This window comes from Lynx rufus, unplaced genomic scaffold, assembly GCF_022079265.1.
Source record: "Lynx rufus isolate CCGP_SWC_20201006 ecotype Redwood Valley unplaced genomic scaffold, mLynRuf1.p SCAF_12, whole genome shotgun sequence".
In the NCBI taxonomy this organism is placed as follows: Eukaryota; Metazoa; Chordata; class Mammalia; order Carnivora; family Felidae; genus Lynx; species Lynx rufus.
In genome coordinates, this window is record NW_025814826.1 from 43,396,357 (window position 1) to 43,410,144 (window position 13,788).

Genomic DNA, 13,788 nt, shown 5'->3' on the forward strand with positions numbered 1-13,788 from the left:
TGTTGATTAAAGCTCACTCATCAAAAACAATTCCTGTAGGTATATATAAATATACGGTTATTTACATATATATGAATGTGCATAACTATCGTATCTAGTACATATGTCATCTATATGAAAATACTGATCAATTTAGACTTTGGGAAATGAATTGTGAGAGTGTGTGTGTTTAGGTATCTTTTGCTCCTGATTTTAACAACTGAATATGCAGAAGATATTTTTGTCAGTAAATTTTTTTCCTAATATTTTAGAATATATAAAAAGAGTGGTATTTACTAAAATTTAATATTAAAGGAAAAATGTGATCCAGATATGACATCTTGAAACTGAAGAGTCTACAAATGATGTGATTTTTTTGCTTTATCATATTCTAAAATTTCAATTAGTTCTATTAAAACTAATAGATGCAAATTGCTTTTTAGTTATATTGCATATTTTACAAAACAAATATTTGATTTTTTTACCAAAATGTAGTGCTTATTTTGCTAATACTTTATTGGATATAGTTACAAGCTTGGTTACATAATTAATTTACAACTGATACTTTTTCTAAACCAGAAAAGAGAAATTAAGAAATAATGAAAACCGCATACATGGAATATAGTTTTTCTAAAATTAATGAAAGTACATACTTTTTAATTTTTCTATGAATTGCCCTTTATGTTCTTTACTTTATCATGTTTATTAATATTAGAATAAGAATTAGTAATTTTATGCAGTGGAATTATACCTTTTTAAATACACAGTAATTGCTATTTTTGCCCAACATTGTACAGGATTAATCTACATTGAAATTACCATATATTTCATTGCCGTATAACAGTAACTCTCATTTGTCTCAGGTGTGCTTATACTCTAAAAATTATTAAGAACCCCAAAAAGATTTTGTGGGATTTATCAACATGTGCCATATTTAAATTTTTTTAAGGTTTTGTTTATTTTTGAGAGAGACCGACAGACAGAATGTGAGTAGCACTGGGCCAGAGAGAGAGGGAGACACAGAGTCTGAATCAGGCTCCAGGCTCCAAGCTGTCAGCACAACCTGACGTGGGCTCAAGCCCACGAAATGTGAGATCATGACCTGAACCAAAATCAGTTGCTCAACTGACTGAGCCATCCAGGCGCCCCAATATTTGCCCTATTTAAAATAAAACTGAGAACCGTTTTTTACATGTGCATTTGTTACTTAATTTAAAAATAACCAGAATAGGCACATTACATGTTTACGTCAATCATATTTCAATTCAAGATAAGTATCTTTTCCAAAACAAAAATGAAAAGAATGCCTTGTATTTTGTTTTTTAGAAATCTTTTTAATGTCTGGTCTATTAGCAGAAATTATTTGGATTCTCAAATCTACTTCTTTATTCAATATTTTGGATTACATTATTTTGGTTGATGGATATGAAGAACTCTGGCCTCACTTAAGTGTGTGGTTGGAAAAGGGAAGCTATTTCTAATAGCCTTTGCAGATTAAAGTGGATGCTCTTTTTTGATACTACACAAAAACTTCACAAGTTAGTTTAGATGTTGAATTTAAGCCATATCAATTAATTGTTGTATTGTGTAGCATTAAAATTCATTGCTTCACCTTGTTCTTATAATGGGTCCTTTTTATCCAGGCAACGTTTAACAAGCATTGATCATTTGAGTTAGATCTTCCAAATGTTACATTTTATTATAAACTATCAAAAAATCACATTTATTTTTATTGCTACTGATCTCATTAGAAAAGTCATTAAACTTGGAGAAACTTTAAAGCTTACAGTAATGGATTGAAGTTTTCCAAAATTCTATTTTTTTTTACTTGTAAACTCAGATTTCATCATTAACAACAGATCCTGTCAGTTGTTTTCCCTTGAAGTAACAATTCAGGTTCATTGCATGTGTATATGTGTGGGTGTGTGTGTGTGTGTGTTTCAAAAAATATATGCCAGACATACAGATGTGATTAACATTTATGTCAGTCACTCCAGTAAAGAGGTGTTCCATGAAAAAGTGGCTAGTTCAGTGATCTTGTAGAACCCCTAAAAGTCCCTAAAGACCTTCAAACATCCATGGATCACATTTTGAGAACCACTGCTGTATAGGAGTCTATTGCAATAAATACACCACACTAAATTTATACATTCTACAGTTGATGGGCATTTGGGTTGTCTATGATCAGTCCAGTGTGTTTTCATCAACATTCTTGCAGAAGTTCACTTGTACATACTTATCTGGAAGTTTCTCTAAGGTTTATCAGCATTCAAAACTTTAATTTTTTCTCTTTTTGCTGAGTAAGTTGCATGATTTCCTATTTGGCTCCTGGTTAGAAGTATATCTCTGAAATTATAAACCAATGAGTTGCTTTAGTTATATCTGCTTACCATGTATATCTCATTTGCATTGCAATTGGATAACATTTTCTGTATGAATTGAATCCTTTGAGATTCTCAAGATTTGTTTTATGGGTCAGATATTGTGATTTTTTATTTGCCTAGTTTTCTTATGAAGGAAAATATATTATTTTTCTATTCCTAATCCAAATTAACACAAACTGAATGTGCATTATTATCTCATAGTTATGTGGGGGTTGGTAGACTATAGCTCAACTGGTTCTCTGCTTGGAGTCTCATGAAGCTGAAATCAAAGTGTTAGCTGGGCTGCATTGCTTCTAGAACCTCTGGAGCTATATCTGCTTTCACTTCCAAATTTATAAAGCTGTTGCCAGATTTAAATTCCATGCAGTTGTAGGACTAAGGTCACGTTGGCTTGGGGTCATTCTCAGGTTTTAGAGATTGCCTGCATTTCTCAGTTTGTGGCCCCCTTCCTGCTTTTTCAGAGTCAGCAAGGGCAGTACGAGTTCTCTTTCTTCAAATATCTTTAGTCTTTTCTTCCACTTCATCCTTCTGCTGCCTCTTCTTCTGCCTCCAGATGGAGAGAGTTCTCAACTTTTACATGCTCATGTAATTAGTTTGTGTTCAAATTGATAATTCAGATATTTTCCTATTATAACATCTGTCTCGATCCCATTTGTAGAGTTATTTTTGCCGTGCAATTTAACATACTCATCCATTCCCAGAGAACCATTATTCTAGGATCACTCTGGCTACTGTAATGAGTATTTATCATTGGCTAGGAGCAGCATTTAGTATATCTTTAAGATAGATTTGTTAATCATGTTCAAGTGTTCTCTTTGCTAACTATAATTTAAAAATCTGATAGACTAGTTGATGAAAGAGATATGCTAAAATCTCACAATATGATTGTAGTTTTTATAGTTTTCCTTGTAGTTATGTCCACTTTAAAATATATTTGGGGGCTACATTATTAGGTGTGTACAGTTTAAATGATTATGTTTCCTAGTAAATTGAATATTTTGTCTTTATGAAGTGCTACTATATTTCTAATAATCTGATCGTAAACTTTATCTTGATACTCATAAATCTATAACTTAATTTATTAGAATTAATCTAGATCATCTTTTAATCTTCAATGTTTTTGTATCCTTGTTTTTTTTTTTTTTTTTTAATTTTTTTTGTTCAACGTTTATTTATTTTTGGGACAGAGAGAGACAGAGCATGAACGGGGGAGGGGCAGAGAGAGAGGGAGACACAGAATCGGAAACAGGCTCCAGTCTCTGAGCCATCAGCCCAGAGCCTGATGCGGGGCTCGAACTCACGGACCGCGAGATCGTGACCTGGCTGAAGTCGGACGCTTAACCGACTGCGCCACCCAGGCGCCCCATGTATCCTTGTTTTTTAAAATATGTCACTTATAACCAGAATATACTAGGCTATAGTTTCAAATACATAAAAGATTATATGGGGAACTGGGGTGGCTCAGTTGGTTGAATGTCCAAGTCTTGATTTAAGATTTTTTTTTACTTTTTAATGTTTATTTTTGAGAGAGAATACAAGTGGGGGAGGGGGCAAAGAAGGAGGCAGAGAATCTGAAGCAGGCTACTTTCTGTCAGTGCAAAGCCCGATGTGGGACTCAAACCCATGAACCATGAGATCATGACCTGAGCCAAAGTCAGACACTCAACTGACTGAGCCACCCAGGCACCCCTAAAATATGCCATTTATACCAGCATATACTAGGCTATGCTTTTATATACATCAAAGATTACAGATAAATAAGATCTTAAAAAACAAAAGAAATTGCCACAGCCATTCCAGCCTTCAGCAACCACCACCCTGACCAGTCAGCAGCCATCAACATAGTGGCAAGACCCTCGACTAGCACAAGATTATGACTCACTGAAAGCTCAGAGATTGGTTAGCATTTTTAAATAATAAAGCGTTTTTTAAATTAAAATATTTAATGTCCATTTTTTAACAATGCATACTTAATAGATTACAGTATAGGGTAAATACAGTTTTATATGCACTGGGAAATGAAAGAAGTTCATTTGACTTGCTTTATTGTGATACTCACTTTATTTCAGTGGTCTATAACCAAAACCCCAGTAAGTTTCTGTTGTATGTCTATACTTTATAAGACTTCATTTTGTAAGTTAGTATTTCTGTGTGTAGTTATTTATTAAGCATCTTTCTTTCTCCTTTGGATGCTAACCTTTCTGAAGTCATTCCTTGTAACTCACTAGTTTATCAGCAGTGCTTTCATGAAGTATCTATCATGTAGGAGGGCCCTCAATAAACAGCTGTTAAGTTCATGAATTTGGGTGGTAGGAGAACGTGAATGCCATCAGAGCACTTGCTTTTTCAAACAAAAAAACTGTGTTCTTAGAACAGCATTCTCAAAAATCATAAAAATGTCAAGGGACTCCAATTGTTAAGAAAATTCAGGTAGTCTACATAGACATTCCTGTTGAATAAGACATAATTTTCACCATAATAGTAACCTCAAAAGTTGAAGGGAGATCATGTAATCTTAGGCACCTCTATTTGAAGTATTTTTCAGGATATAACTATATAGTTTTAAAACTTAATTTTCAGGTAAAGCTAATATGATTTTTATCTTTAATATGAACTATGAATTATAATATTTAAATATACATGTATTGTACTTGAAATTAACATGTTTTCTAGGTAATCTAAAAATCACAGTCTTTTATGGATAAGTATGATCTTTTTCCATCAATCATTTGTACTGATTCAGATACTTGTGAAATTTGGTGTTTTGCATATATTGTTAAATCATTGAATTATAAATTATATTTCCTCGTATTGATGTATTTTAAAACTGCATAGTGAATGGCATTTTATGTTCCTTTGAAAAGAATACCATAGTGAAACTCTATTTTCTCTGACTTACAATTGAAGAAATCACAGTTCGAAAATGATCAGTAAATAGTTCAAATTCATACTGCTGGTGAGCAGTGGAGCAAAGAAGTAAACCCATAACTTCTAACTCCAGTGTATTTCTTTTCCAGTAGTGATTTTTACCATAAGGAATGTGATTTTTTTCATGAGGGCAGTACATATTTAATTCATTTTTGTTTCTTCACAATGCCTGTATAAATTTCTTAACAGATATTTGGAATAGATAAGAACATAATTTTACCCACATGATGGCTTTAAGTAGTTGATACTGGTAAAAACTGTGTCACAGTTTTAAGGTCATTAAATTAAAGGCCAGGAAGGTAATGTGGAATGCCCATCTGTACTTGTTGATGCATTTACAGCTAATATCACTAGTGGTTAGCAAAGAGATTTTCCTAGTGGAAAACTATGTAAGATTAGTCAGCAAATATATCAGGGGAAAATCCTAGAATGATGCAATGTAAATTTCCTTCAGATATTATTTTTTTAAATGTTAAAAATTGAGAAAAATTGGCTGAGGATTGAAATGTATTAATTTTTAAAAATTTTAAAAATGTTTGTTTATTTTTGAGAGAGAGACAGAGTGTGAGTGGGCGTGGGGCAGAGACAGAGGGAGACACAAATACAAAGTAGACTCCAGGCTCTGAGCTGTCAACACAGAGCCTGACGTGGGGCTCTAACCCATGAACTGTTAGATCATGACCTGAGCCAAAGTCAGCCGCTTAACCGACTAAGTCACCCAGGTGCTCATGAAATTTATTAATTTTAAGTAGTGACTTTGTTTTCTGCTTTCAAAACAATCACCATTTTCTACCATCATAAATTTAGCACATATGCACGTAAACTCAGATTAAAGAACAATCATTTCCTCTTAAGACATTTAGCTTAATGAAAAATTTATAACATTTCCTCTGTTTTTCCTATTTCACTGTTATTTGGTGAATATTTCTCATGGCCCAGGGCTAGTTTATGGCCATTTTTTCCATAGATCCTCTTATGTGACAGAATGGCACACATGTTGTTTATTTTTCATCCTACGTTTTATAGTTTCTAATGTATAGCATCTATTCTCCCTGCTTCCTAATCATACATACACCTCAAATATATTTTAACATTTTATTATTTACTAGGCAAAGCATTTTTCAGAGGCTGTTGTAAGTTTTAAAAATCATGCACTTGAAATGAGTGACCCTGTTACTTCTTATGGTCCCTTTTAGATGAAACCAAGCATTCTTTAAGCATTTCCACTTACAAAGATTCAGAAACATTAATGATGTCTCACACTGTATAGAGTAACTAGATTTAGGGAGAATTACGTAATGAACTTATATCTTTCCATCAATGACTAACAGGAAACATACTAAAATAATTATTTGGTAATTAATGCAGAATTGGTTTAAATTTAAATTACAAGAAAGTAATTTATAATGTCAATGCATATGCTCTTTGAATAATGGTCTGTTTATTTAAGAATTAAAAAAAATAATGACAATGTGCCATTTTATAGTGCAACGTAATGGAAACTCTTAAAGCATCATGGATAAGAATAATACCTGTCTCATTATATAAATGTTTACCAACTTCTTTTTTTTCAATATATGAAATTTATTGTCAAATTGGTTTCCATACAACACCCAGTGCTCATCCCAAAAGGTGCCCTCCTCAATACCCATCACCCACCCTCCCCTCCCTCCCACCCCCCATCAACCCTCAGTTTGTTCTCAGTTTTTAAGCGTCTCTTATTCTTTGTCTCTCTCCCACTCTAACCTCGTTTTTTTTTTTCTTCCCCTCCTCCATGGGTTTCTGTTAAGTTTCTCAGGATCCACATAAGAGTGAAACCATATGGTATCTGTCTTTCTCTGTATGGCTTATTTCACTTAGCATCACACTCTCCAGTTCCATGCACATTGCTACAAAGGGCCATATTTCGTTCTTTCTCATTGCCATGTAGTACTCCATTGTGCATATAAACCACAATTTCTTTATTCATTCATCAGTTGATGGACATTTAGGCTCTTTCCATAATTTGGCTATTGTTGAGAGTGCTGCTATAAACATTGGGGTACAAGTGCCCTTATGCATCAGTCCTCCTGTATCCCTTGGGTAAATTCCTAGCAGTGCTATTGCTGGGTCATAGGGTAGGTCTATTTTTAATTTTTTGAGGAACCTCCACACTGCTTTCCAGAGTGGCTGCACCAATTTGCATTCCCACCAACAGTGCAAGAGGGTTCCCGTGTCTCCACATCCTCGCCAGCATCTATAGTCTCCTGATTTGTTCATTTTGGCCACTCTGACTGGCGTGAGGTGATATCTGAGTGTGGTTTTGATTTGTATTTCCCTGATGAGGAGTGACGTTGAGCATCTTTTCATGTGCCTGTTGGCCATCCGGATGTCTTCTTTAGAGAAGTGTCTATTCATGTTTTCTGCCCATTTCTTCACTGGGTTATTTGTTTTTCGGGTGTGGCGTTTGGTGAGCTCTTTATAGATTTTGGATACTAGCCATTTGTCCGATATGTCATTTGCAAATATCTTTTCCCATTCCGTTGGTTGCCTTTTAGTTTTGTTGGTTGTTTCTTTTGCTGTGCAGAAGCTTTTTATCTTCATAAGGTCCCAGTAATTCATTTTTGCTTTGAATTCCCTTGCCTTTGGGGATGCGTCAAGTAGGAAATTGCTACGTCTGAGGTCAGAGAGGTCTTTTCCTGCTTTCTCCTCTTCGGTTTTGATGGTTACAAAATCAATGTACAGAAATCAGTTGCATTCTTATACACTAATAATGAAGCAACAGAAAGACAAATAAAGAAACTGATCCCATTCACAATTGCACCAAGAAGCATCAGATACCTAGGAATAAATCTAACCAAAGATGTAAAAGATCTGTATGCTGAAAACTATAGAAAACTTATGAAAGAAATTGAAGAAGATATAAAGAAATGGAAAGACATTCCCTGCTCATGGATTGGAAGAATAAATATTGTCAAAATGTCAATACTACCGAAAGCTATGTACACATTCAATGTAATCCCAATCAAAATTGCACCAGCATTCTTCTCGAAAGTAGAACAAGCAATCCTAAAATTTATATGGAACCACAAAAGGCCCCGAATAGCCAAAGTAATTTTGAAGAAGACCAAAGCAGGAGGCATCACAATCCCAGACTTTAGCCTCTACTACAAAGCTGTCATCATCAAGACAGCATGGTATTGGCACAAAAACAGACACATAGACCAATGGAATAGAATAGAAACCCCAGAACTAGACCCACAAACGTATGGCCAGCTAATCTTTGACAAAGCAGGAAAGAACATCCAATGGAAAAAAGACAGTCTCTTTAACAAATGGTGCTGGGAGAACTGGACAGCAACATGCAGAAGGTTGAAACTAGACCACTTTCTCACACCATTCACAAAAATAAACTCAAAATGGATAAGGGACCTGAATGTGAGACATATGTTTACCAACTTCTAAGGAGGTGTTATTTCTAGGAGACTGAGAGTCAAGAATGACTGGATCTGTACTACAACAATGTAATCAATTGCTCCTTAAATACACACACACACACATATATATATATATTTAACATTTTTTATTTTTTTATGTTTATTTTGAGACAGAGCATGAGCAGGGGAGGGGCAAAGAGAACGGGAGAGAGAATCCCAAGCAGGTTCCACACTGTCCGTGCAGAGCCTAGTGCTGGGCCTGAACCCACAAACGATGAGATCATGACCTGAGCGGAAATCGAGAGTCAGAGGCATAACTGACTGAGTCACTCAGGTGCCCCAATAGCCATATTTTTAAGTTAAAAGGCTATTCTCTTATTACTACTTATAACGAATTTGGGTGGAAACAAACATGGGGAGTAGAAAAAGATAAAGAGAGCAAGCTTTCTTTTAAAATAAAAGTGGTAACATTACCCCAAATCCCCAGCTTTGTGATGGTTAAATTAGAGAATTCATGTGGAATGGCCTGGTATATTTTCTGGAATCTAAGAAATAGCCACTAAGTGTTAGTTTCATTAGTACTATGACTCCAAATCCACTGCCCTTTCATTTGCATTCTATGTCATGCTATAGATAAGATAAATTGTATTATAGCACCAGCATTCTCATGATGATTTCTCATTACTCACAGTAAGAAATTTAGATCAAAGTATCTTACAATTTTATTTTGTTCTTATAAACAAAGGTTATACAGTTCTTAAAAATGATCCAGGTGATATACAGGGAATTCTTTGCTGAAGTGAACTGTTAATCTATTTAATTTTAAAATGAATGGGAAAACCTCAGGAACAAGCATATATTTAAAATAATGACTGTTCTGTGATCATAAATCATGTATACCCTATTGATATTGGGGTACATGAAGCACAGCCCGATAATTCATGGTTGCATCAAGATGTCACTAATTGTAATATCAAAGGAAAAGATGGCTGTGGCAATATTTGAATAATTATATCATTTGTTGCAATTAAATGAGCAGAAACTTCTCTCAAATATAAAATTCCTGAAAACGGCATCTTATGTGAGAAAGCAAATCCACAATGTTAGGAACATCTGTTAGGTATAGACGCAGATATGGAAATGAATACATATATTGATATACATACAGATATGGATAGGGATTGGGGTAGATATGGATATGACTATGAACATAGTAAAGTTATAGATATAAAGGTAGGTGACCAGCTTTCATTTCCACTCTTTCATATTCTTTCCACTGTACTGAATGAAGTACCTGTAAATCTTGGAAACTTGCCAGAATACTTCTCTTGCCAACATTGTTCTCTGATAGATTTTGCCACTTCCGTAAGATTTAGATAGTGGATTAAAAATGTTAGTTATTATTATGTCTTGACAGGTAGGTGCATGGACTTTAACAGGTGTTAGAGGTGAGATTTTTCCATCAGCTTACTTGAATTTATGTTTAAAGCAATTGTTTTGATCTTACAAACAATTGAGCTCATCACTGCAAATTTCTGATTTCTGAAAGCTAGTGAAGTTCTCCCTGACCTTCATTCCTTGGTCTGAAATTATTATTCTTGTTATTACATATTTACATGCTCTAAGTATTTTAGGTTTTTCCCTTACTTTCTGAACCTTAGAGATGCACAAATATTGTATAACCACTATTCCATCGAGAAAACTTTTTCTTCCCTCAAAAAGTTTGAACATGTTCTCAACTCACTGTATCTAGAGTTACTCCATTTACATAAAACTCATTCTCTACTGTGATGTTAGAGTTTCATCTTTAGGATCAACATTTTACCCAGGACCCATGTAATATATTACTAGAAAGTTTTTTCAAAATCAGTCTTTGCAATTTTTTTCCACTGTCTTCTGCCAATATTGCCAAACTTCTTTTAATAATGTCCCTTCTTTCTGATTTTATTTTATTTATTCGTTCACTGAACCACTTATCTTTGGTAGTATAAATGATCATAATTCCAATGACAGTGTAACTGAACCTGAAAAGTTTTGAAGTATAGTGAATTTATGGTGGACAATTAATGAATGCTAGACATTTAAATCTATTTTATGAGGTCCCCATCTTGCGTAATTACCTGCAGTTGTTCATGAACATATTTTCCAAAGTTGGGGTTTTATGAAGCAGCTGAAGTTAGTGACCGTAAGCTTGGATTCTAGGGTATACAACTGGAAAACACATGTTTCACTGCTTGTCAGTAATGTGATATTGGGTAAGGTATTTTATCTCAATAAATTCAGGGTAAGATGAGGTTAATCCAAGGAATTATCCCATAGCTATATTGTGAGGATTAAGTGGGATAATGCTTATAAAAATTTAGCAAGTGCTTCACACATGGTAAATACTATTTCTACCATAATTATTTTGGTGATAATGCTACCCAGGGCTTATCTTATTGGCATAAACACATTAAATGATAACTCTGGTGTTGGACTCCCTGGAGTAAATCTCTGTGTGGCCATTTGCTATTGTGTGACATTGGGCAAGTTAGTTCCCTCCCTATCTGCTTTCTCACTGGCAAAATATGAATGAAAATAGTACCTACCCCTTAAGTTTTTGTCAGTTTTAAGTAAGTGAATCCAAGCACATCACTTGGAACAATGCCTGGCATTTAGCAAGTACTACAGAAGTGTTTGCTGTTATTGTTATTCACTCTTAATAACAAACATGAGAATTAGAAAGTTCTTTCATAACCAACCAGAATTTTCTTCCTATAGCACCTAATTATTAATACTTACAATAGACTTGGATTAGGTAACTAAGTGTAATTCTTCAAGTATATGCTATTATGCTCTTCTAAATTGCTCCCCCCGCCAAGTTTAACATTCCTAAGGCTTTTATTTTGGATATAAAATTAGTAAAGACCCATTACATGATGTTTGCTTAAGGTAAATGTATGAGTAAGAAAGAGATGAGAACTTTATTACATCCCCTAATCACTGATAAAACTTTCCAATTAGGAAGAAAGGGGAGAAAAAAGGAGAAAGAACGGAAGAGATGGGATGAGACCGTATTTGTCCTTAGAAACCTGAAATTCTTGATATTAAGCGAAGTGATTCCCTCCATCCGCTATAAACACTGCTGTCTTTTCCTTGTACCCTCCGAAGACCTCTGACACGCCATATTATACTACCTTGACGTTTGAATTTTACTGTAATTCTTATGGTCCTTTACATTCACTAAGGAAGAAAAAGAAAAACATGATTCTACAAATGTATATTTTGTATTCTTCCACGTTAACAACTGTTTGATCCATTTATCCAATACACATAGATAAGGATTTATCTCAAAATTAATGGTTTTTTGTGTTTCCCAGAAAAATATTATTGATTATCTCTCAGTTTAGCAAAACATGAAAATTATATGACATGTTTTTTATATATAACACATGTGTATGTTGGAAGTATAGAATTTTGTCTATTTTTTTCTAGGCATTAAAAGGTTTGTTCTTTTTTTAAAAAAACATTTTTTTAAGGTGTATTCATTTTTTAGAGACAGAGCATGAATGGGGGAGGGGTAGAGAGAGAGGGAGACACAGAATCCAAAGCAGGCTCCAGGCTCTGAGCTGTCAGCCCAGAGCCCGATGCAAGGCTTGAACCTATGAGCTGTGAGATCATGTCCTGAGCTGAAGTCAGACGCTCAACCAACTGAGCCACCCGGGTGCCCCAAAAGGTTTGTTCTTAAAAGAGAAATGACCATACACTTAATCAATGTCCCTACAGAGATATCTAATATAGATATACTTATTCTATATTCTTTATAGTCCAGAGATGAAGACAAATTTTTATTTAACTTAAACTGATCATAAAAAAGATTTTGATATTTGATGCTACTCACCAGTTTTATGGATTTAGATAAAGTATTAAATTGTACAAAAAGTAAATAAAACACTGTAGTTGGAGAGTTTTAAATAAAGCTTTATGCTGGTAATGATTAAATATGTTTTTATAAAGATACTATACAGTCTAACCTAGATATTCTAAAAATTAGAAAAGTGTGGGCTCTTTGACAGAGTAGTTTTGGTTCTGCTTCTAAGTCAATACTTTGTTTTAAAAGATACTGAATAGATGCAATTGAGACTATACCAATTACTCTAACAAAGTGTACATAATCATTAATTTTATCCATTGTGCCCAACATCACTTTCTTATAAATTTTCACAACTGTCTTTGAGATAATGATCTCTTTATATATATACATATATCAATACAATTGGTAAATGATGTAGCCTTTTGAAAACTTTGTCTATTTTAGGTTAAATAAAATTATAATCTGTCTCTATTGGAATATATGATAAAGAAAATATTAATATGAGAATGCAGTGGCATAGGACATATGCACAGTCATTTCTCTACCTAATTAGTGTATTTGGACATGATTTAAGCTAATTTGTGTTATCAGATAATTTATATGTTAAATGAAAAATCAGTCCAATAATCTATTATTTAAAAATAATCATAATTCAGACCCAAACATTTTAAATTTAACAAATGGTTAAAATTAAATATTAAATTATGTCTTATATTGTTATGGACTGTGTTACAATATATAAAGTATTTTTTTTTAAATCATTCTTTTACAGGATCAAAAAAAAATTGTAAAATTTTACACTTCGTAACACTGAAGATGATTAAATGTGATACATGTTAGCAAACATAATTAGATAATGGTATAAATATTCTGTTTTACTTTAGAGATAATATCTGTATGTACCTTGGTGTTCCACATTCAATATCCTAGGGATCCTTAAGTAAATTCTACATTCAACATGGGGCTTGAACTCACAACCCTGAATCAAGAGTTGCACGCTCTGCCGCCGAGCCAGCCAGGCTCCCCAATATCCTAGGGATTCTTGAGTGATATTTACTAACATGGAGAATAATAATTACTTATATTTTAATGGTATACAAATATATAAATATAGAAATGTATATATTTAGTTTTAAAAAAAATATGGAAATATGATTTGAAGTTGTGCTAGATATGCACTATATCTCATCTGTTTTAAACATACAAAATTCAAGGGGCGCCTGGGTGG

At 33.7% G+C, this 13,788-nt stretch overlaps 1 protein-coding gene across 2 annotated transcripts in view; it reads right to left on the reverse strand.

Annotated features, from left to right (window-relative positions):
• CSMD3 (CUB and Sushi multiple domains 3) overlaps positions 1–13,788 on the reverse strand; it is a 1,257,946-nt gene that overhangs the window by 1,067,558 nt on the left and 176,600 nt on the right. The gene's annotated exons all lie outside the window — the stretch shown is intronic.